Raw genomic sequence first — 23,997 nt, 5'->3', positions numbered from 1 at the left:
TTCTTTTAAATTAACAAGCATTTTGTGGGGAGATACTTAGAGACTGTAAATATTCTGTTTCTCACCAAATTTTCATACACTAAGTTTAGCATCCAGTGATGTTTCTTGGCTGAATTAATTGCTACTCTGATGGCTGCCAAATTGTGGTTTTCCAATTCTGTCACTCCTTCTACATTTACTAGTTGGCATTCTACTGTAAGGAAAAGACTTCTCTTTCTCACTTATATTAGTATGAACTCATAAATTCCTATCTTATTCAGTCTGTTACTCTCATTTGTTTTAATGTCAAATTGCCCCATATTTGGCCAGTGGGAGACATTTTAGGCTGGCTTCTGGGTCTTTTTGACATGTTTTTATCATTCTTTGAGAAATTTCTTACTTTTCAGCACAAAATGTTCCAAGTTTATCTTGTTTTTTTCCCTCCACCCTATCCCTGAAATCAGCTATTTCTTCAAAGATCCTTAGTTTCTTTTAGTAGAGAATGGTGTTTAGAAACTAAGATCTGGGCCTGTTGGGTGTCATTGTTTCTAGGCCCCTTCAACAGAAAGAACTAGGAAACATATATTAAAAATCACCAGTTTTTCTGATATCTCCATTTCCAATCCAACCCCACAGGGTTCTTCCTTGTCTTTACCCATTCCATATTTGTACCTTCTTCCACAGTGGGAATCCGGGCCTCCAGCATCATTATTTGCAGAATTCTGATTTTTTTTTTTTTTTTTTTTACTTTTGGTTGCACCACGTGGCATGCGGGTTCTTAGTTCCTGGACCAGGGATCAAACCCGAGCCCCCTGCGGTGGAAGCGTGGAGTCTTTAACCACTGGACCGCCAGGGAGGTCCCCAGAACTCTGAATTTTCTAATACTGGTCATGTGTTTTGTAATTAAAAATAGTTTTAAGTTTTAAAAAATCTAAGTAAGCAAGTAGGAGAATTATACATATGAATGTCATTCATTAGTCTGTTACTACAGAAAAAAAGTTTGGGAACTTTTGTGCATGTGCTGTCTTCCAGATAAATTTGGTAAGTGAATAAATGGTAGTAAATACTTGTTTCAAATCAGCTAACATTTATTGGATCTATACTACATTCACATCCCTAATCAGACTACTGTTATTCGTTCCAACTTTTTTTCTCATAAGCAAGAACTTGATAAACATCCCATCAAATTAATGTAAAGTTGTAAAAGTAAGGGGTGATGATAGGCACAAAGAGAATATATTGAAAGAAATAAAGAGAGAGACTGGTTCAAAAACAACAATTCTAGCAAAAAAAAAATAGGAACTAGACTAAGGTGATACTAGGAGAATCGAAATGAAGGGACAGATTTGAAAGAGCTGATAAAAGATTTGACAGCCTTGTTGACTAAATGAGGAAATCAGAAGTTGAGTCATAGTGGGTCTCATTTAGATGTTGTAATAGTATTGGTTCTCCACCAGAGGGCAATGGTGTTTTTTCTTGGTTTTTAATTTTCCATCATGCTAAAAGATTTTGCAGTTTTAGCAACTTAAAGATCAAATAGATGGACGTAAATCTCCAACAACATTGTGAACAAGATATCCAGAGAAACTTAACCATACAATAAAAATCCTGGAAAATATTTACATATATACATATGCATATAAGTATATAAAATTTGTACATATGTATGATTTTAAAATATAGAGTTGATTAAACTGGCAAGAAAGTGATGATGATCCTCAGAGGCCAGAAACAAAGGGAAAGTGCAAGTCCAAAGTGTAAACTAGCACCAAAGCCAGTACTTGCCTTCAAGAATATCTTCCAATCTCGCAGTGCCTAAAGCCTACATCTTAAAGCGTCATGAGCATGGAAAACAAAGCCCTGGACTTGAGCAAGGTGGGAAGGTTAGATAAGAGACATGTGCATTAAGCATGGAGCCCTACAAGGCAACGATTTCAGTGGATTTACTTTAAAACCCCACTTATACACAAAAAGGCAGTGGGAATACGTTCCTATGGCCTTAGCCCTGGGAGGACCAGGGGAAGAAAATTAAAATCTCTCCAGAGACTTTAGCACAAAGATCCAGAGATAGAAAATATGAAGTAGAAATTGAGACCTGAAAGGTAGAGGCAAAAGGTCTGACCTACATCCAAAACAGACATGTTTAAATTTTTTTCATAATAAATAGTTTTTTTTAAGAACAGGAATGAACGAGACATTTTTAGGCAAGCGAGTTTAAATCAGCAATGTCCTCAATAGAGGACATTCCATAAGGCATACTTCAGGAAGAAGAAAATGAGCTCAAAAATTAATGAAATGTAAGAAAGAATGATCAGTCCCAGAAAATGGTAAATATGCAGGTAACTGTAGACAAACATTGATTATATAACATGATAATATCTAATTTGTGGAGTTAATAAGAAGTAAAATACTAGGAAATATTAAAATATAGTTGATCAGTTTAAGTACTCAAAAAGAAAAAGATATTGACAAACTTTCAACTTGGTCAAGTTAAAAAATACATGTTAAAATTTCTTAAATAACAAAGAATAAAATAAAGAGCATATTTTCCAAACCAGAGGTATTATATGGAATGAGGGAAAATATATTAATCCAAAAGAAGTCAAAAAAGGAGGGGGTGGGGGGGAAGGCATTTAGAGAATAGAAGGGACAAAGTAAGATGAAGGCAATAAATTCAAATATATCTCTAATCACACCTGATATGAATATACTAAATTTTCCAGTTAAACAAATATTATCACTTTTTAAAAAAAATTTCCAGCCGGATGCTAAAGTGTGTTTATAGTAAAAGGATGGGAAAGTATATCAGGCAGACACTAACTAAAATAAAACTGGTGTGGCTATATTAATGTAGAAAGAGTAAGTCTTCAGGCAAAAAGCATTACTAGAGGGAATAAAGACCATTACATACTGATAAAAGGTTCAAGTTTCCAAGAAGATAAAACAATTCTAAGTTATATATTGCTAATGATATAGCTTCAAAATATATAAAGCAAAAATTGACAAGTGTTCTAGTGAAAGATTTTATGCACTTTTTGCACTAATTGATGAAACAAGCAGACAAGCCTCTTAGATAGCCTCATCCACCAGAGTTCAGACAGCAGAAGCAAGAAGAACTACAATCCTGCACCCTGTGCAACAAAAACCACATTCACAGAAAGACAAGATGAAAAGGCAGAGGGCTATGTACCAGATGAAGGAACAAGATAAAAGCCCAGAAAAACAACTAAATAAAGTGGAGATAGGCAACCTTCCAGAAAAACAATTGAGAATAATGATAGTGAAGATGATCCAGGAACTTGGAAAAAGAATGGAGGCAAAGATCGAGAAGATGCAAGAAATGTTTAACAAAACCTAGAAGAATTAAAAAACAGAGATGAACAATACAATAACTGAAATGAAAACTACACTAGAAGGAATCAGTAGCAGAATAACTGAGGCAGAAGAACGGATAAGTGACCTGGAAGACAGAATGGTGGAATTTACTGCTGCAGAACAGAATAAAGAAAAAAAAATGAAAAGAAATGAAGGCAGCCTAAGAGACCTCTGGGACAACATTAAACGCAACAACATTTGCATTATAGGGGTCCCAGAAGAAGAAGAGAGAGAGAAAGGACCCAAGAAAATATTTGAAGAGATTATAGTCAAAAAATTCCCTAACATGGGAAAGGAAATAGCCACCAAGTCCAGGAAGCGCAGAGAGTCCCATACAGGATAACCCCAAGGAGAAACACACCGAGACACATAGTAATCAAACTGGCAAAAATTAAAGACAAAGAAAAATTATTGAAAGCAGCAAGGGAAAAATGACAAATAACATACAAGGGAACTCCCATAAGGTTAACAGCTGATTTCTCAGCAGAAACTCTACAAGCCAGAAGGGAGTGGCATGATATACTTAAAGTGATGAAAGGGAAGAACCTACAACCAAGATTATGCTACCCGGCAAGGATCTCATTCAGTTTCGATGGAGAAATCAAAAACTTTACAGACAAGCAAAAGCTAACCGAATTCAGCACCACCAAACCAGCTCTACAACAAATGCTAAAGGAACTTCTCTAAATGGGAAACACGAGAAGAAAAGGACCTACAAAAACAAACCCAAAACAATTAAGAAAATGGTCATAGAAACATACATATTGATAATTACCTTAAATGTGAATGGATTAAATGCTCCAACCAAAAGACACAGGGTCGCTGAATGGATAAAAAAACAAGACCCATGTATATGCTGTCTAAAAGGGATCCACTTCAGACCTAGGGACACATACAGACTGAAAGTGAGGGGATGGAAAAAGATATTCCATGCAAATGGAAATCAAAAGAAAGCTGGAGTAGCAGTACCCCTATCAGATAAACTAGACTTTAAAATAAAGAATGTTACAAGAGACAAGGTAGGACACTACATAATGATCAAGGGATCAATCCAAGAAGAAGATATAACAATTATAAATATATATGCACCCACCATAGGAGCACCTCAATACATAAGGCAACTGCTAACAGCTATAAAATAGGAAATCGACAGTAACACAATAATAGTGGAGGGCTTTAGCACCTCACTTACACCAATGGACAGATCATCCAAAAGGAAAATAAGCAAGGAAACAGAAGCTTTAAATGACAATAGACCAGATAGATTTAATTGATATTTATAGGACATTCCATTCAAAAACAGCAGATTACACTTTCTTCTCAAGTGTGCACAGAACATTCTCCAGGATAGATCACATCTTGGGTCACAAATCAAGCCTCAGTAAATTTAAGAAAATTGAAATCATATCCAGCATCTTTTCTGATCACAACGCTGTGAGATTAGAAATGAATTACAGGGGATAAAACGTAAAAAACACAAACACATGGAGGCTAAACACTATGTTACTAAATAACCAAGAGATCACTGAAGAAATTAAAGAGGAAATCAAAAAAATACCTAGAGACAAATGAAAATGAAAACATGACAATCCAAAACCTATGGGATGCAGCAAAAGCAGTTCTAAGAGGGAAGTTTATAGCTATACAAGCCTACCTCAAGAAACAAGAAAAATCTCAAATAATCTAACCTTACACCTAAAGAAACTAGAGAAAGGAGAACAAACAAAACCCAAAGTTAGCAGAAGGAAAGAAATCATAAAGATCAGAGCAGAAATAAATGAAATAGAAACAAATAGCAAAGATCAATAAAACTAAAAGCTGGTTCTTTGAGAAGATAAACAACATTGATAAACCATTAGCTAGACTCATCAAGAAAAAGAGTGAGAGGACTCAAATCAATAAAATTAGAAATGGAAAAGGAGAAGTTACAACAGACACCGCAGAAATAGAAAGCATCCTAAGAGACTACTACAAGCAAGTCTATGCCAATAAAATTGACAACCTGGAAGAAATGGACAAATTCTTAGAAAGGTATAACCCTCCAAGACTGAAGCAGGAAGAAATAGAAAATATGAACAGACCAATCACAAGTAATGAAATTGAAACTGTGATTAAAAATCTTCCAACAGGGCTTCCCTGGGGGCACAGTGGTTGAGAGTCCACCTGCCAATGCAGGGGACACGGGTTCGTGCCCTGGTCCGGGCAGATCCCACATGCGGTGGAGCGGCTAGGCCCGTGAGCCATGGCCGCTGAGCCTGCGCATCCGGAGCCTGTGCTCCACAACAGGAGAGGCCACAACAGTGAGAGGCCCGTGTTCTGCAAAAAAAAAAAAAAAAAAAAAAAAAAAAAAAAAATCTGCCAACAAAAGTCCAGGACCAGATGGCTTCACAGGTGAATTCTATCAAACATTTAGAGAAGAGCTAACACCCATCCTTCTCAAACTCTTCCAAAAAATTGTGGAGGAAGGAACACTCCCAAACTCATTCTATGAGGCCATCATCACCCTGATACCAAAACCAGACAAAGATACTAAAAAAAAGAAAATTACAGACCAATATCACTGATGTATATAGATGCAAAAATCCTCAACAAAATACTAGCAAACAGAATCCAGCAACACATTAATGGATTACACACCATGATCAAGTGGGATTTATCCCAGGGATGCAAGGATTCTTCAATATATGCAAATCAATCGTTGTGATACACCATATTAACAAATTGAAGGAGAAAAACAATATGATCATCTCAATAGGTGGAGAAAAAGCTTTTGACAAAATTCAACACCCATTTATCATATAAACTCTCCAGAAAGTGGGCATAGAGGGAACCTACCTCAACATAGTAAAGGCCATATATGACAAACCCACAGCAAACATCATTCTCAATGGTGAAAAACTGAAAGCATTTTCTCTAAGATCAGGAACAAGACAAGGATGCCCACTCTCACCGCTATTATTCAACATAGTTTCGGAAGTCGTAGCCTCGGCAATCAGAGAAGAAAAAGAAGTAAAAGGAATACAAATTGGAAAAGAAGAAGTAAAACTGTCACTGTTTGCTGATGACATGATACTATACATAGAGAATCCTAAAGATGCCACCAGAAAACTCCTAGAGGTAATCAATGAATTTGGTAAAGTTGCAGGATACAAAATTATTGCACAGAAATCTCTTGCATTCCTATACACCAATGACGAAAAATCTGAAAGAGAAATTAAGGAAACACTCCCATTTACCACTGCAACAAAAAGAATAAAATACCTAAGAATAAGCCTACCTAGGGAGACAAAAGACCTGTATGCAGAAAACTATAAGACACTGATGAAAGAAATTAAAGATGATACCAACAGATGGACAGATATACCATGTTCTTGGATTGGAAGAAGCAATATTGTGAAAATGGCTATACTACCCAAAGCAATCTACAGATTCAATGCAATCCCTATCAAATTACCAATGGCATTTTTTTACAGAACTAGAACAAAAAATCATAAAATTTGTATGGAGACACAAAAGACCCCAAACAGCCAAAGCAGTCTTGAGGGAAAAAAAAATGGAGCTGGAGGAATCAGACTCCCTGACTTCAGACTAAACTACAAAGCTACTGTAATCAAGACAATATGGTACTGGCACAAAAACAGAAACATAGATCAGTGGAACAAGATAGAAAGCCCAGAGGTAAACCCATGCACCTATGGTCAACTAATCTATGACAAAGGAGGCAAGGATATACAATGGAGAAAAGACAGTCTCTTCAATAAGTGGTGCTGGGAAAACCGGACAGCTACATGTAAAAGAATGAAACTAGAACACTCCCTAACACCATACACAAAAATAAACTCAAAATGGATTAGAGACCTAAATGTAAGACTGGGCACTATAAAATTCTTAGAGGAAAACGTAGGAAGAACACTCTTTGACATAAATCACAGCAAGATCTTTTTTGATCCACCTCCTAGAGTAATGGAAATAAAAACAAAAATAAACAAATGGGACCTAATGAAACTTAAAAGGTTTTGCACAGCAAAGGAAACCATAAACAAGACAAAAAGACAACCCTTAGAATGGGAGAAAGTATTTGCAAACGAATCAATGGACAAAGGATTAATCTGCAAAATATATAAACAGCTCATGCAGCTCGATATTAAAAAAACAACCCAATCCAAAAATGGGCAGAAGACCTAAATAGACACCTCTCCAAAGAAGACATACAGTTGGCCAAGAAGCACATGAAAAGCTGCTCAACATCACTAATTATTAGAGAAATGAAAATCATAACTACAATGAGGTATCACCTCACACCAGTTAGAATGCACTTCATCAAAAAATCTACAAACAACAAATGCTGGAGAGGGTGTGGAGAAAAGGGAACCCTCTTGCACTGTTGGTGGGAATGTAAACTGATACAGCCACTATGGAGAATAGTATGGAGGTTCCTTAAAAAACTAAAAATAGAATTACCATATGACCCAGCAATCCCACTACTGGGTATATACCTAGAGAAAACCATAATTCAAAAAGACACATACACCCCAATGTTCATGGCAGCACTATTTACAATAGCCAGGTCATGGAAGCAACCTAAATGCCCATCGACAGACAAATGGATAAAGAAGTTGTGGTACATATATACAGTGGAATATTACTCAGCCATAAAAAGGAACGAAATTGGGTTATTTGTTGAGACGTGGATGAATCTAGAGACTGTCATACAGAGTGAAGTAAGTCAGAAAGAGAAAAAGAAATATCGTATATTAACGCATATATGTGGAACCTAGAAAAATGGTACAGATGAACTGTTTTGCAGGGCAGAAATTGAGACACAGGTGTAGAGAACAAACATATGGACACCAAGGGGGGAAAGCCGTGGGGGTGTGGGGGTGGGGGTGTGATGAATTGGGCAATTGGGATTGACATGTATACACTGATGTGTATAAAATTGATGACTAATAAGAACCTGCTGTATAAGAAAAATAAAATTTAAATTTAAAAAATAATTTTTAATAAAAAAGTTTAGGAAAAAAACAGCTAAAACATAAAACTTCAGTAAGATTTGAACAGTACAATTAACTAGCTTGACCTAATGGACACATAAAAGATCATCCCAATAACTGAGTAATTTGCATTTTTAAGCATGCCAGGAACATTTATTTTTTAAAAAAAATCATGTACTAAGCCATAAGATAGGTCTCAACAATTTTCAGAAATTTGATATCAGAAAAACCAACCTTTAATCACAACACAATTAGGTTAGAAATCAACAGCAGAAAGATTATTTTTTAAAACTATGCAGTCGGCCCTCTGTATCCTTGGGTGCTACATCCATGAATTCAACCCACCACAGGTTGAAAATAGTCCCCCCCAAATTTTCCAGAAATGTCTAAAAAGCAAAACTCGCTTTTGTCATGTCCTGGCAACTATTTAGATAGCATTTACTTTGTATTTTACAACTATTTACATAGCATTACATTATAGGCATTATAAATAATCTAGAGATGATTTAAAGTTTACAGGAGAGAAGATGTACATAGGTTATATGGAAATACTACACCGTTTTATGTAAGGGGCTTGAACATCTGTGAATTGTTGTGTGTGTGGGTGGGAGGGGTGTCCTGGAAACAGTTCTCTGCAGATATCAAAGGACGACTGTATTTGGAAATGTAAGACATACTTCTAAATAATTAATGAGTCTGAAAAATCATAGTGGAATTAGAATATACTTAAGATCAAATAATAATGAAAATAATTTATCAAAACTTGTGGGATACAGCTCAAGTGGAATTCAGAGGCTATAAATGCTTATATGGGAAAAGAACGTCTGACAATGAGCTAAGAATCAGACTGAAGTTAGAAGACAAATCCAAAGAAGGTAGGGAGAAGGAATTAATAAAAATAAGATCATAAATGAATCACATGTAAAACAAAGATACAGTAGAAAAAATGGAGCTCAAAAAGCAAAAAGTTCATTCTTTGTAAAAACTAGTAAAATTCTAAAACCTATAGCAAGACTGATAAAGAAAAAAATCAGGAATAGTCAATTTTAAGAATAAACAATGGAACATAATTATAGATAAAGCAAAGCAGAAAAAAGAATATTATGGATGCTTTTATGCCAGTATGAGTTGAAGAATATTAGATGAAATGGATATTTTCTTATAAAAATAATAATGATGGACTCAAGAATAAACTAGAATACCTGAAAGGTCCTATAATCACTAAAGAAATTTTATCAGGAGTCAAACATTAGAATGAGATGGTTTTACAGGTGAATTATACAAAAATTCAAATAACAAGTGATTCCAAACTTACACAGACTTTTTCAAACAAGAGAAAAAGTGGGAATACTTCTCAACTCACTTATAAGGCTAGTATAACCTTGTTACCCAAATCAGGCAAGTACTGTAAAGAAAAGAAAATTACAGAGCATGATCAGTCATGAGCATAGATGGAAAATATTAGAAAACTAATTCAGCAATGCATAACAGTTGATAATATTATTTTGTGACCAATACGAGTTTATCCCAGGAATGCAAGACTGGCCAACATTTTTAAAAATCTATTAATTCATTCCCCACATTAACAAATTAATGAAAAAAACTATATGATTTTTTTATAAAATCCAGCAAACAATGAAAACTAGAATAGAAATTCCTTAACCTAGTAAAAGGTAACATCAAAAGCCCACAGCAAATATCCTATCAAGTATTAAATGCATTGCCTTTAAAATTAATAACAAGACAAGAATGCCTACTCTTACCACTTTTTTCAACATTGTAGAGATTCTAGCAAGTGCAGTAAAACAAGACAAAGAAGAAAAAAGGTATAGAGATCAGAAGGAAAAAGCAAAACTAATTATTTGCAGTACTCCAATATTTTGTGGATCCCAAAAGAATCCACAGCAAATTATTAGGCTGAATAAACAGTTTATCCAATTTACCACAAAGGAGATCAGTACACAAAAGCAGAATGCATTTAAGCATACCAGCAAAAACAAAATGTAATTTTAAAATATACCCTATATAATAGAAATCAAAAATATAAGAATAAATATAACAGAAGATGTCCAAGTGCTTTTGGAGAAAGTTATAAAATTTATTGAACAAGATAGAACTCAAGAAGCTGATCATAAAATTTATATGGAAGAGCAAAGGGCCAAAAGACACTTTTAAAGAATAATAAATTGGAGGGTCTTGATGTACCAAGCATCAAAGTTTTTCATAAAACTGAAGTATTAGGACTCTATTGTACCAGCACAAAGACAGAAACAGAGAGACCAGGAGTCGATGAATACATATATGGGAAGGTGGTATATGACACAAGTGGCATTGTAAATCAGTGGGGAAATTCTTCAGTAAATTCAAACTGGATCCCTGTACACAAAAGTCAAATCCAGGACTTAGATGTGAAAGGTAGTCCTGTTGTCCAATATCAGAAAACAGTTTTCTAGATTTTGTCTGGTTTCTTAACTGTTTAGAGCAGTAAGGTAAGTTTGGTTCCTGGCAGTCTATCATGGTCATAAGTGGAAGTCAAGTGTGGTTTTGTAGAGTTTTCCTCTTCCCACAGAGTCTGTTTCCTCCACATTGCTTTTATGTTTGTTTAGGTCTCTGTCTTCCTTGTTAGTTTTCTTCAAATGTCTGGCCTTTTTTTCTTTCTGCTTACTCTTAATAGTGTGGGGAGACTATTGGAAACTCTGCTTGTGTTGGTAGACAAGTTGACCATGAGTTTCATGTAAGGTAGAGGTTATCAACAGTAACACTACTGATGTTTTGGATTGGATAATCCTTTGTAGTGGGATGCTTTTCTTGTGCATTGTAAGATATTTAGCAACATCCCTAGCCTCTACCCACTAGATGCCAGAACCCCCAACCTTACCAAGTTTTGTGAAAATAAAAAATGTCTCCAGACATTGCCATATGTGTCTTAAGTTGAGAATCACTGATTTAGGGTGATTCTATCTAAGCTGTTTGCAAAGGGACTGTTGAAGTCAGTATATTTAGATACTTCTTTTTGAGGTGGTCATATTCTCCACAAAATAGTCCTCCAATTTCTCTTGCCTAAGGATAAAGTGGAAGAAAGCAGGAAGCCTTAGTATTCGATATACAGGCATTCACTTATTTTTCCTGTTTTAAGTACTTCATACTGACCCTCAACTGTGCCTGGTTTTCCTCCATCCAGAAACCATCTGTTTACCCATCTCTGGAGCCTAAATCTCTAGACTTTGGCCAGAGTGTGGGATGGGCAATCACCAGTGATGTGGAGTATGGGGAGGGGAGAAATCCAGGAAGCTACATGATCCTCAAACAGCCCTCATTCAACCAGTCTTCCTTATTTCAACACCCTGTTTCACCCCACTTCCAGAGGCACCATCAATCCTTGAGTCTTTTGAGGATTCTGGAGTGCATATAGAATTTATTTTTATCTTTACTTAATGTCAGTTTACAATTTGGTCTTTCAAGTTTGCCAAGTCCATTACTATTTGTCTGCTTTCTACCCTCCAAAATTTGGTTCCTTTGGTATCCTCTTTCACTCTTTTTATCCTTAGGATTTATGCCACCCCCTTAAGTGCCTTTACTGTATTTTTATGTGAGGAGATTGAGCAGGATAAAAATTAGATATGTTTCATTCCACTGTCTTTATCCAGAAGCTTCAATTCCATATACTTTTGATAGTTGTCATGTTTCTAATTGTCACCAGACATTTACTCTTTGGAATGTGGGCCGTCAGGTGGAAGGGAACAGATACAGCCTTTATTTCCTTCCCCTCTTTCTATTTCTTATAGATAATATTATAATTGGGAGGTGGGAATGAAGAGAAAGATGTTAACAGAGGATATGGGAGATTAGCTGGTTGAAACTGAAGTTCATGTTGAAGGGTTATGGGAGATATGAATACAATAAATAGATAAGGTGGGACCAGATTATGAAGCCTACAATACTGCTTTGAATATATCATATTGGATCTAGGAGGCAGTAGAAAAGCATTATGGACTTGTCATCTGAGAAGTGATTTGATGAAAGTAGGTTTTATAAATATTAATCTTAAGAGCTCTGATAACAGATGGACAAGAATAGGGAATGAGTAGAGGCAGAGGAGCTTTCCAGGAGACTGTGGCTGATATCCAGATAGGAGTGATAAACTAGGCCATAATGGGAGGGATGGGAATGGAAAGGACAGATTTAAAAGTCATTGACAAGGAAAATTCGATGGTATTTGTTACCCCCAGCAGGTACAGAAGTTAAACAGATCACAGTTGAATGTACAGAATCTCATATTCATGGGTGGTAGATCTAAGCACATTAAATAAAATGTTGGTGTGGCAGGAAATGTGCCTGGTAGAGCACCGCATGATTCAGTCATTGAGAAAAGGCCCAATCAAGACAGCTCAAGAAAAAGGAAAGGGAAGCTGTTGAGAATTCACAGAGGGGTCTCATTGGAATATAAACATTCCTGAAGAACAACCAGCCTTCTGGGACTGGAAAGAAACAGAGACACTTTCTCTGTTTTACTTCGGCTTTTTCCATGAACACATCTTGTACAAGGCCCACAGGCGGCTATTCTAATCCCTGAGGCTGTGTGACCTTTCTGGCTACATCTCTACCACCAACTGCTTCTTCCCTCTAGTCCTTCAGTTAAATTACTGAGAGAGAATTTGGACCCAGCTCCACCTTTCATTTCAGGGCACAAGTTACACATACCTGAGCAGCCAGCAGTGACAGAGGATAGGTTGGGGAAGGGGTGGTTACACAGTGATGTCCAGTCAACACAACCACAAACACAGCAGGCACATTGACCCACCCAGGTGAAAGAATTGTTTTAATGAATTTGAATTAGAAAGGAAACTGAAACTTTTTGGTGTATAACCTTACCTTTTAAAGTTGGTGTCAGCTACAGAATCCCCAAGCTACCTTACAAAGCCACCATGAGTGGTGGAAGTGTGAAAAGATTATAGGATTGGCTTAGTGTGCTTATTCCTTCTATGTAAGTAGTTTGCACTTCAGACTAAAAACTCTATGAATCCAGCACCAGGTCTGCTGCCTACGAGTCAGCTGGCCTCTTTGACAACACCAGACAATCCTCATCCAGGCTTCCTTATGTAATGTTTGTAGAAAAAGGGCACAGGGCTTCCCTGGTGGCGCAGTGGTTGCGAGTCCACTTGCCGATGCAGGGGACACGGGTTCGTGCCCCGGTCTGGGAAGATCCCACATGCCGCGGAGCGGCTAGGCCCGTGAGCCATGGCCGCTGAGCCTGCGCGTCCGGAGCCTGTGCTCCGCAACGGGAGAGGCCACAACAGTGAGAGGCCCGTGTACCGCAAAAAGAAAAAAAAAAAAAAAAAAAGAAAAAGGGCACAGTTTGCTGACCAGTAGACCAATACACCATCATCATGGCTCCACAGAAATTGGTCTGCTGTGGTGCTCCAACGAACTCATAATTTTTTCAAATGAGCTTATAATTTTTCTACATCTGTGCAGTTGTTCAAGATCAAGGGTCAGCAAACTATGATTCACAGGCTAGTTGCCTTTTTTTTTTTTTTTGCGGTACGTGGGCCTCTCACTGTTGTGGCCTCTCCCGTTGCGGAGCACAGGCTCCGGACGCGCAGGCTCAGCGGCCGTGGCTCACGGGCCTAGCCGCTCCGCGGCATGTGGGATCTTCCCAGACCGGGGCACGAACCCGTGTCCCCTGCATCGGCAGGCGGACTCTCAACCACTGTGCCACCAGGGAAGCCCTAGTTGCCTATTTTTGTATATAAAGTTTTATTGGGACACAGCTATGGCCATTCAGTAATAGATTGTCTATGGTTTCTTTTGTGTACAGTGGCAGAGTTGCAAACCTAAAATATTTACTATCTGGCCCTTTAAGAAAAAGTTTGCTGACCCCTGTTCTAGATAGTTCTAGAAATGATCAGCATTTTGAGAAAAAATCTTGGGTAGATATAAAAGACTAGCGGCTGCACAGTAGTGGTACAGTGTTTTCCCACACTGCTACTTTTATTGTTTCTTCGTTCCTTAATCACTTTATGGACCACATTTAGGGCCAGAAGTCACTCAGACATCTCTCAAGATTGTCTTATTGGCCTAAACTCCTATTATTCTACATTCATAGATTAAACTATTAAGTAATTTGATCTAGATGACTAAAGCAAATGTCTTTAGTCTGTTCTGATTATTTACCCTCAGATTTTATTTTCTTGCTACATTCACTCAAGAATAATAGTATGTAATTATTTCCTGTGTGATCTGGAATGTCGGGGCCTCTTGCCAAATGCAGTCCTTTGATTTGTTTCCACAACATGGAGCTGGCCTTTAGTTGATGTGGTTGAGGTTCCCCAAACAGGATATTAATTTTCGCACAGCTGGAGAAACATAATCCTATTTCATGATTTAGTGGGCCAAAGATCCTTCTACCTTCTCTCACTATCCTTCATTTATAAAATAAATGTTAATTTGGTTTCTTTGTGGATCGTTTGCAACACACCTGTATTTTCAAGGAACTCACCCCATACTCAGGTGAGCATACTCAGCTAAGGTAGCCCATTTGGAACAAATGAGCTTTGGCCAAGAGTTTAATGATAAAAATACATTGCTTAAGAAAAGTTCTAATTTCGGTCTCTGGTGTCTCCTGCATGGTTTTGCCAACAAATTATTCTTCGCCTGAGATACAGGATCTTTCAAGTCAACTGCCATCCCTCTCCAAAAGGTGAGGGGGAGCGACTTTGCGGCTGTCGCATTGTGAAGGACCCACCCCACCCCAACGCGTTCCTTCCCTAGGCTCCTGATTCAGCACAAATTGAGAAACAGGGAAATGGAACATTCTTGCCTAGGCGTGCAGCACTTAGCTCTTTTGAATGAGAAAAATATGTGTTCATAATCACCAAATTTGAAATGTATGGCTACCGGAAATTTGGGCTGCTTCAGAGCCAGATTAGATGCTCCCAGAGCCCTCTCCCACAGCCTGTGGCCTGGCCTCTCAGAGTCTGCCCTGCCCCCAGATCCCTGATGCTACTTCTCTCAAGTTCTACCTGTTCTTCTACCCGAAAGCCTTCTCTGACACCTCAAGGCTTGGCTAGGTGTCCTGCCTCAGTGTTTCACTACAACCTGCATTTTCCCCATCATAGTATTGGCATTGCTCCTTCTCCTGTCTTTCCATGGGCTCCACCCCCATCCCCAACTAAATTATAAGATCTTGAAATCCAGCAACCATGTCTTTTCTGTTCAACAAGACAGATAAATTCACCAAGACCAAAACAGGGTTGCTTGTTCCCCAGTGCATAGCCCAGCATAGGAATTCAATGATTATGAATGAATGAACGAACGAACCGAACAAACTTCAGATCTACCTAGGGCAGGAACATCAGAGTTGGAGGTGCCTTTCCAACAGCCCCAGGGGCAGGGAAGTTCCGGAGAGAGCCGTACCCCGCCTGGCAGTGCGTAGCGCCTTCCCTTTCTTCCCATCACCACCCTTCCTCTCCCAACACCCAGTCTGAAGGCTGGAGAGCCTTCATGTACCACAGAGAGAGCTTTCATCCTTCACCCCATCCCTAGAAAAGATCCATTTATTATTCAGCATTGTGTCTAAAAGTCATTTAGCTCCGGATGCAACCACTGCAGAAAACATGAAGAGCCTTAGAAAAACTGCACCGCTGCTGGGGATCTTATTTTAATTATTCTATAAAATTTCACTTTATGCTTAGTGTCTGATTTCATTTGGGGCTGGTTTCCTCTCTTGCAGGCCCTGGATCCATGAAATCTGTATTAATTTGTATATGTGGCAGAACAGTATCAGCCAATCCCTTTCCCTGTGTTTAACCTCCTCCTTTCTTCCCCTCACTCAGGAAGCTAGCCTAGTTTCTGCTTCTTACCCAGATGAGGGATGTGATAGCTAGAAGCAGAGCAATGAGTGTCTTCCTGGCTTTTGGCTTCAAAAGCTGCCCTTAGGAGAAAGAAGATAAATTACACCATAGACAAAATACTTGGAGGAAAAGATAATAAGAGTAGAAAAGAGCTCCTTAGTCCTGTGGGGATGAATTCATGGGAAAATACCAAGGGCAAGAGACATTGCTAGGTCCTGTGTGCTACTCTACAGGCTCACCCTGGAAAGGTGGCACAATCCCAGATGTTTGTATGGGGCCTGGGAATAGAGAAGATGTTTTCCTTACATCCTCAGTAGAGCCCCAGGAAGGTTGCAAGACCTCAGAGAAGAAGTGGGTGCCTGGTGAGTCGCTGCTGAATGGGCTTTAGGCAGCAGAATTTTCCATGCCCCAGTGAGACATAAAGCATGTCTCCTTGTGCCCAAGACGATGCCAGAGAAATGGAGGGTGCCTCTGAACCTGAAGGGGTCATGCAACCAGGATAAAGGATGTCTCAATAACTACCAGTGTATTTGGTAGAATGACCTTGAGGACCAGATTCCTCACTCCCTCCACTCCCCCTCCCCCACTGCATACCTTGACACCTCATAAGCCCCTCCCAGGAACTAGACACAATCCAGGGGAAAGGGGAGGTTGACATCTACAAATTCACTGAGATTAAGTTACTGACAGTGCAAAGAAATGGAAGATCGAAATAAAAATCGGGTTATATTTCTTATATAAATTTGTGGATAAAGACATGTATCCACTGCTCGTATCTTACATTTAGGGATGACATTTCCCACAGAGGAGCAGTGCTCAACTAGCCACTAAAATGTCTTCTTAACAGGTTTCAAGTTTCTAGATACCAAATGGTGAGTGTACTATTCAACATATGCCATGAAAGTAGAGCCAATAACAGGGGGAAAGTTTCTCTCCTAATGGTAAGGTGTCCGAATTCTCTGACCCAATCAATAAAGTCAAATGATCTGACAAGTGTAAAGACTGCATTTCAACATTGAAAAAACTGATTTTGCTTAAACTCAAGCTTAATATTAACTCTACTTTTAGTTTCAGCTGATTAAGAAAATACATAACAAAAGGCTAAGCTATATCCAGCAACATTGTAAGATAATTTCTTTTTTTCATCATAAAAACACTTATGCATATTTGAGAAGTAATCCATATGGATGAGCACATTTTTCATTCAGTCTACAGACAGAACATGTACGTGGGTTTGCAGATCCTGTGAGGTAACTCTACCACTCCCAGAGGTCTGAGGTCCACAAGTTGGGACCTGCTGGGCCAATTAATTTGAAATCAGCCTTATTTGGAAAATCCAAAATGTATGATGGGGATGCCTTACAGAAATACCTCTTTTAGTATTCCAGTCTGTGGACTCTGGCAGAAATAATAGATTTTTGCAAAACAGATCACTCTTTTTTTTTGGCTGCATTGAGTCTTCGTTGCTGCGAGGGGGCTTTTCTCTAGTTGTGGCGAGCGGGGGCTACTCTTCGTTGCGGTGCGCTGGCTTCTCATTGCAGTGGCTTCTCTTGTTGTGGAGCACAGGCTCTAGGCGCACGGGCTTCAGTAGTTGTGGCGCATGGGCTCAGTAGTTGTGGCTCGTGGGCTCTAGAGCGCAGGCTCAGTGGTCGTGGCCCACGGGCTTAGTTGCTCTGCGGCATGTGGGATCTTCCCGGCCCAGGGCTCGAACCCGTGTCCCCTGCATTGGCAGGCGGATTCTTAACCACTGCGCCACCAGGGAAGTCCTGATCACTCTTTTTTGTTTGCAAAGTCTTCATACCAGCTGAATCACAGCTTGCTTTTCACTTCTCGTAACACCTTGCAACATCGCAAAATATTTGCTGGAGTTTGGGAAGGGCGGCTACAGAATTAGTAAACTGAAAGGAAGCCTGCCTTCACTCCCACCCCTGTCAGCACCTTCTGTTCTAGCAGACCGAAAGGCAGCTTGAGAACTCTGATTGCTTCTCCAGATAAGGACAACTCTTGGCACCGTTGCCTGGGGCAAGAATGGAAGCAAAGGAAACATTAGGGAGTTGTGCAGGTGCCAGTACATAATACTGGCACTTCACAGAATGAAATTTATAAATGACTCCATGAAGGTAAATTGCTATGGCAACCAGCCTTCTCAACTTTTGTATCTGTGAACACAATAGTGAAGACAATAGTGAAGACAATATGGGCCATTTCTATTTGGGAGTATATAATCTGGGTTTAATGAATAGCTACCATGCTCTAACTCCTAGTACTAGGCTCATATAATGCTAAACCAGGAAGGGACCTTTGCAAGTATCTAGTTCACATCCCAGGTTTATAGATGGGGAACTGATACTCAGAGAAGTGGCGCTACACAGCTAACATGTCTCACACCTGAGCCCATGTTTCCTCACTTAGTTTTCTAGTGCTCTTTTCCTTTCACCATGCTGTCTTTCTGAATGGACTCACCCAACTTCCGTGAGTGGATAAGAGAAATGGGACCAGAGTTAGACATAGGACCACCATCACTTCTTACTGAGATGTCAAATCAAGTATTATGGATATGCTGGTATCTAAGTATATAACTTTCTCCAGAGTTATGACAGATTCCATATTCCAACAATTTTCATTTAGCCAGCTGATACTAAAAGTAGAGTTAATATCATGCTTGCGTTTAAGCAAAAACATTTTTTTCATTGTTGAAATGTAGTTTTCACACTTGTTAGATCATTTGACTTGATTATTGGGTCAGAGAATTTGGAAACCTTACCATTAGGAGAGAACCTTTCCCCCAGTTGTTGGCTCTACTTTCATGGCATATGCTGGACCACCAAAGGTACTAGGAGAAGACATGGCAGTGTGGAGAGGTAGATAGTGACCTGAAGAGACTTGATCCAGTATTATGGTTCTATCATACATAGGTTAGCAAAGAATTAGAATGTACCAAAATTATATTGAACAGGTATAGTAGGTAAACTTCTTTTAGTGATTCAGAAAACATCCTCTAGGAATTTTCAAGGCCTAGTTTCTTGACTGACAATTTCCATTGCATAAATACGTGCAAAGGTGCTTTGGATAAGAGCTTTCCTTCCAGTTAATGAATCACCAGGGCACAGAAAATTTGGCTATTAGGAATCTTCATAGGTTCTTGCTGAGAGAAATGGCAGAAGTTTGGAGTATTTAATACCTTTCTTTTGAAAGCAAATCAAAATCCAAAGTTAAACTAAACAGTGAAATTAAGGAGTGTTTTAGTTAGAGTATTATTTCATTTTAAAGGGACATGTAAATACAAATACTTAGTTCCCCAAAGTCTTTAATCATCTGGAGATCTTGTTAAAATACAGATTCTGGTTCAGGAGGCCTGAGATGAGACCCACAGTTCTGCACTTCTAACAAGCTCTCAGTGGTATCAAAGCAACTGGTCCTTGGTTTACATCTTTAGAAGAAAGGGACAAGTTTACTTGCTGCCCATCTCTTTAAATGTGTTTTCTGTGGAGGTCAACCCTGACTTTCAGATCTATCACCACCCTAGTCATAGGAATCTTTCTGGCCTCTGAATTCCTAGGGCTCTTATTATATAAGTCATCCATGAGGCACTTAGGTACTTCCGTGTACTATGTCCTGTACATGCATGTCTTGTATCCCCTACTAGATTATAAACTCATCTGTGTTTGCTCAGCCTTCTGTGTGCAACACAGATGCTGAGTGAAGAACTACTGATGACTGATTGATACACTGAATATCATTTACTCCTTCCTCAGAATGCTACACATGCTGTTGGAGGCCAACAGTCCTGGGTTCAGAGCCTCATTATGTCACCTGCAAGGTGTGCTGGATAGTTTTCATGCAGGGTATTAGCTCCATCTAGTGGCTTACTGCTGCTAAGCTTCCTCACAAAACTGTCTTTCCCTAGTACATTTATTTATTTATTTGTTTGTTTGTTTTTATTTATGGCTGCTCGCTGGCTTTCTCTAGTTGCTGTGTTGTGGTGCCCGGGCTTCTCATTGCGGTGGCTTCTCTTGTTGCTGAGCACGGGCTCTAGGCACACGGGCTTCAGTAGTTGTGGCTCATGGGCTCTAGAGCGCAGGCTCAGTAGTTGTGGCGCATGGGCTCAGTTGCTCTGCGGCATATGGGATCTTCCCGGCCCAGGGCTCAAACCCGTGTCCCCTGCATTGGCAGGCAGATTCTTAACCATTGCACCACCAGGGAAGCCCCTGGCAGGCGGATTCTTAACCACTGCACCACCAGGGAAGCCCGCTTCCCCTAGTACATTTGATGGTCGTTTGATTCATTCATGCAACAGCATTTATTGAATGCTTACTGTGTGCCGAGCATTGATTTGTCTGCTAAATCCACAAAACAGTGAACAAGATCGACATGGTCCCTGCCTTAAGGGAGTTCTTGGTCAGATGGGAAAGATAGAACTTAAATAATTTGTCAAGTAAATTTTTGTTTTTACTTTTGTTTTTCAAATTTTTATTATTTTTAATTGAAGTATAGTTGTACAATATTATATAAGTTATAAGTGTACACTATAGTGATTCATAATTTTTAAAGGTTATACTCCATTTATAGTTATTATAAAATAATGGCTATATTCCCTGTGTTGTGTAATACATCCTTATAGCTTATTTTATACATGCCAGTTTGTACGTCTTAATCCCCTACCTCCTTCCCTCTCCCTGCTGGTAACCACTAGTTTGTTCTTAATATCTGTGAGTCTACTTCTTTTTTGTTATATTCACTAGTATGTTGTATTTTTTAGATTCCAAGTAAATTTTGAATTCAAATTGTGAAAAGCAGTATGAAGAAGAAGTACAGGATCCTGTGAGTTTGTAATAAGGCTTCCCTAGAGAAGTGACACTGAAGAGAAGGAGTTGGCCAAGAAACAACATCAGGCAGGTATCAGACACCCAGCAGCATCCCTCTGGAGACCTTAACTCCCATTTTGGCTCAGCATCCTGCCAGTTCATTGGGAGCTCCAACCTTGAGCTATGGCCTCTTTCATCAGTCATTTAGCATCTATCAACCCACCCTATGCAAATCAGTTTACATTACATCATCACTAATCTTCTCATATTATCCTTTTACAGACAATATTCAGAGAAGCTGTCATTCGCACAAAGATATAAAATGACATGTCAGAGACAGGATACACATGCTGATCTTTCTGCCTCCAAAGTCCATGTCCTTTCTTCTACTCATGCTGTCTTCCTAATGCCAAGCCCAGATCTCTTTATTCTGCTGCTTGCCTTCCACTAAAAGGAAATCATTAGGGGAAGTGTCTCTTAGGAAGAATGAAAACATGAAGGGAAAACAAAATAATAGCTTGGTGGGTCATGTGTGAAGGACATCTTACTGAGGGATCTGAATCACCCTTTGTCCCACCTTTTCTGCCTTGGTCTATGACTAAGCCCTTCTTTGGACCTCAGGTTTTGATAACTGCCCCAGCCTGACTTTCATGGGTATAACTTTCATGGCCTAACCTTCAGACCCTCCCAGTCTGGCCCATTTCTAAGATGACCAATCAACATGGTTTGCCAAGAAATGTCCCAGTTTTAAAGCTGAAAGTCCTGTGTTATAGGAAACCTCTTAGTCTTGGGCAAACCAGAATGGGTTGGTCACCCTATGCACCAAACAAAACTGCAGCCATTTTCTGATCCACTGAAGTTTTGCTCCTGGTTTTAAATCACAAGAGGGTAAAGAACATTACTGGGGAGACTTTCTTTACTTTTTTTTTTTAATATTTATTTATTTATTTAGGCTGTGCCAGGTCTTAGTTACAGCATGCAGGCTTCTTAGTTGCGGCATGCAAACTCTTTAGTTGCGGCATGCATGCGGGATCTAGTTTCCTGACCAGGGATCGAACCCTGGCCCCCTGCATTGGGAGCACGGAGTCTTACCTGCTGGAACACTAGGGAGATCCTGGGAGACTTTCCTTCCTGATGGAGGAGATCTCTCCAATTTACTTTTCTAAAACACAATGATGGACCATAACTAACCAAGCCAGCAGAGCAGTGCCTGGCCCATAAGAATACATAAACTGTCACCATGGCATTCTCAGGAAGAGGAACTCATGTGTCACCTTGTACTGATCACTTCTATAGCTCAGTTTGCCCATCTTTGTACAGTGGAAATCAAAAGCCCTGCCAAAACTTTCAGAAGAAACAGAACAGGCCATGATCAACAAGGAAATGGATAGTGGTTAGGAATGTGTGCTCTGGAATCAAACCACCTGTGTTACATCCAGCTCTGCCATTTAGATGTTCATTTGTTATTTCACAAACACTTATGGTCCAGGCACTGTGCGAGCACCTTACACATATCAGCTCACTTAATTCTCATAGCAGTCTTATCAGGTAGGTACTGTTATTCTTCCCATTTTACAGATGAGACTGAGGTGAAGCACAGAGAGGTTATTTAACTTGCTCAACTCATACAAGGAGCCAGAACCATGGGCTGGTTTGTTGACATCCCTCTTCCCCTAGTTCCCCCAGAAAAGTGGGGCTAATAAATTATGATACCTACTTCACTGGGTTGTTTTGCAGATTAGGTGAGAAAATCTATGTAAAGCACTTAGCAAAGACTCTCCATACTGACACACAAAGTATGTACTACTTAATTGGAGTGACAAAACACACATTATATGCTGTAATTATCAAAAACATAACTGGAAGTTAAAGAAAATGCCTAAATGAGTAAAGTAGTAAAAGTGTGGGGTGAGGCAGGATGCATAAAATACCCTGAGCTTAGGAAAAGGAGGGCAGGCCTAAAGGTCTTATTTGCATGAGAGACAATTCTCCCATTTCTTTGGGGAGAAATGGCAAAGAGGACTGTAAGGATTGACAATTGGTCCCAAAGCTCCAGGCTTTACCTTCCTGAAAGAGGGACAATAAAAAAGTCCTCAGTTCTGGGAAGAAGTTCTTGAAAGCCCCAGGTAGGAGAGCTGAGGTACCTGGAGAAGTCCACACCTGGGCCTGGGCTGGGCTGGCCAGGGAGGCCTGTACACACAGCTTTTTCTGGCCTCTGGCTGGGAAAGCCTGGGCAGGGGCAGGACTCCAGCCCACATTCCAGATTTCTACCATGACCTGCTTGCCAGTGTGAAGCCACTGTTGCATTATCTCCCTGGCTTCATCCATTTAGACTCCCATCTTTGGCTCACAGAACTCAGCCCTCTCCTCTTCACCTGTTCTATTTTTGATTTGCTCCCCTGATTCCAGGGAAGACACATGCCCATCTGCCCCAAGCAGGGGGATCTTGAAGGCAGAGGGGATTTAGCAGGGATGGGTGAGGTAAGAGGAATACCTTTGATAAGAGACATGGCAGCGTTACTCACAAATAGCTCTAGACTCCTGGCAGAGTCCTAGGAACTCGCCCAAGTTCTTCATCAGAGGGGGCATTAAACTTCATTTCGGAAACCTAGTAAGAGTTGTAATTAGCAGCACAGAGAGAACAAGAATCCTCCTCTGGGTTGAGTGACCAGGGCAGTAAGCATTGAATGGACATAGCTTGTCCAGTCAAGCTGTGGTCCCTTTCTTCTTCTCCTGCCTCTTAAAAAGTGACTGGAGCTGTGGTCTTGGGCTCAGGGAATTCTTCCTGGCTGCACTGCTTTGCCTACAAATGGATTCTCCGTCTCTCCTAAGCTCTTTTGGATAGATGACTGGATTGGATGGGACCGGATTTGCATTTCCATTTCTCCCCTGGATGTTGCCCTCTTCAAATCATCAGCACCCAGGATTGGCAGATTCCATTTCTCCCCCTTGTGTGAGTGCTACTCCCTGTCCAGAGTCAGTCCCTCAGGA

The sequence above is a fragment of the Mesoplodon bidens genome (assembly GCF_964165515.1).
Source record: "Mesoplodon bidens genome assembly, chromosome: 14".
Classification (NCBI taxonomy): Eukaryota; Metazoa; Chordata; class Mammalia; order Artiodactyla; family Ziphiidae; genus Mesoplodon; species Mesoplodon bidens.
Note: the sequence above shows the minus strand (reverse complement) of the source record.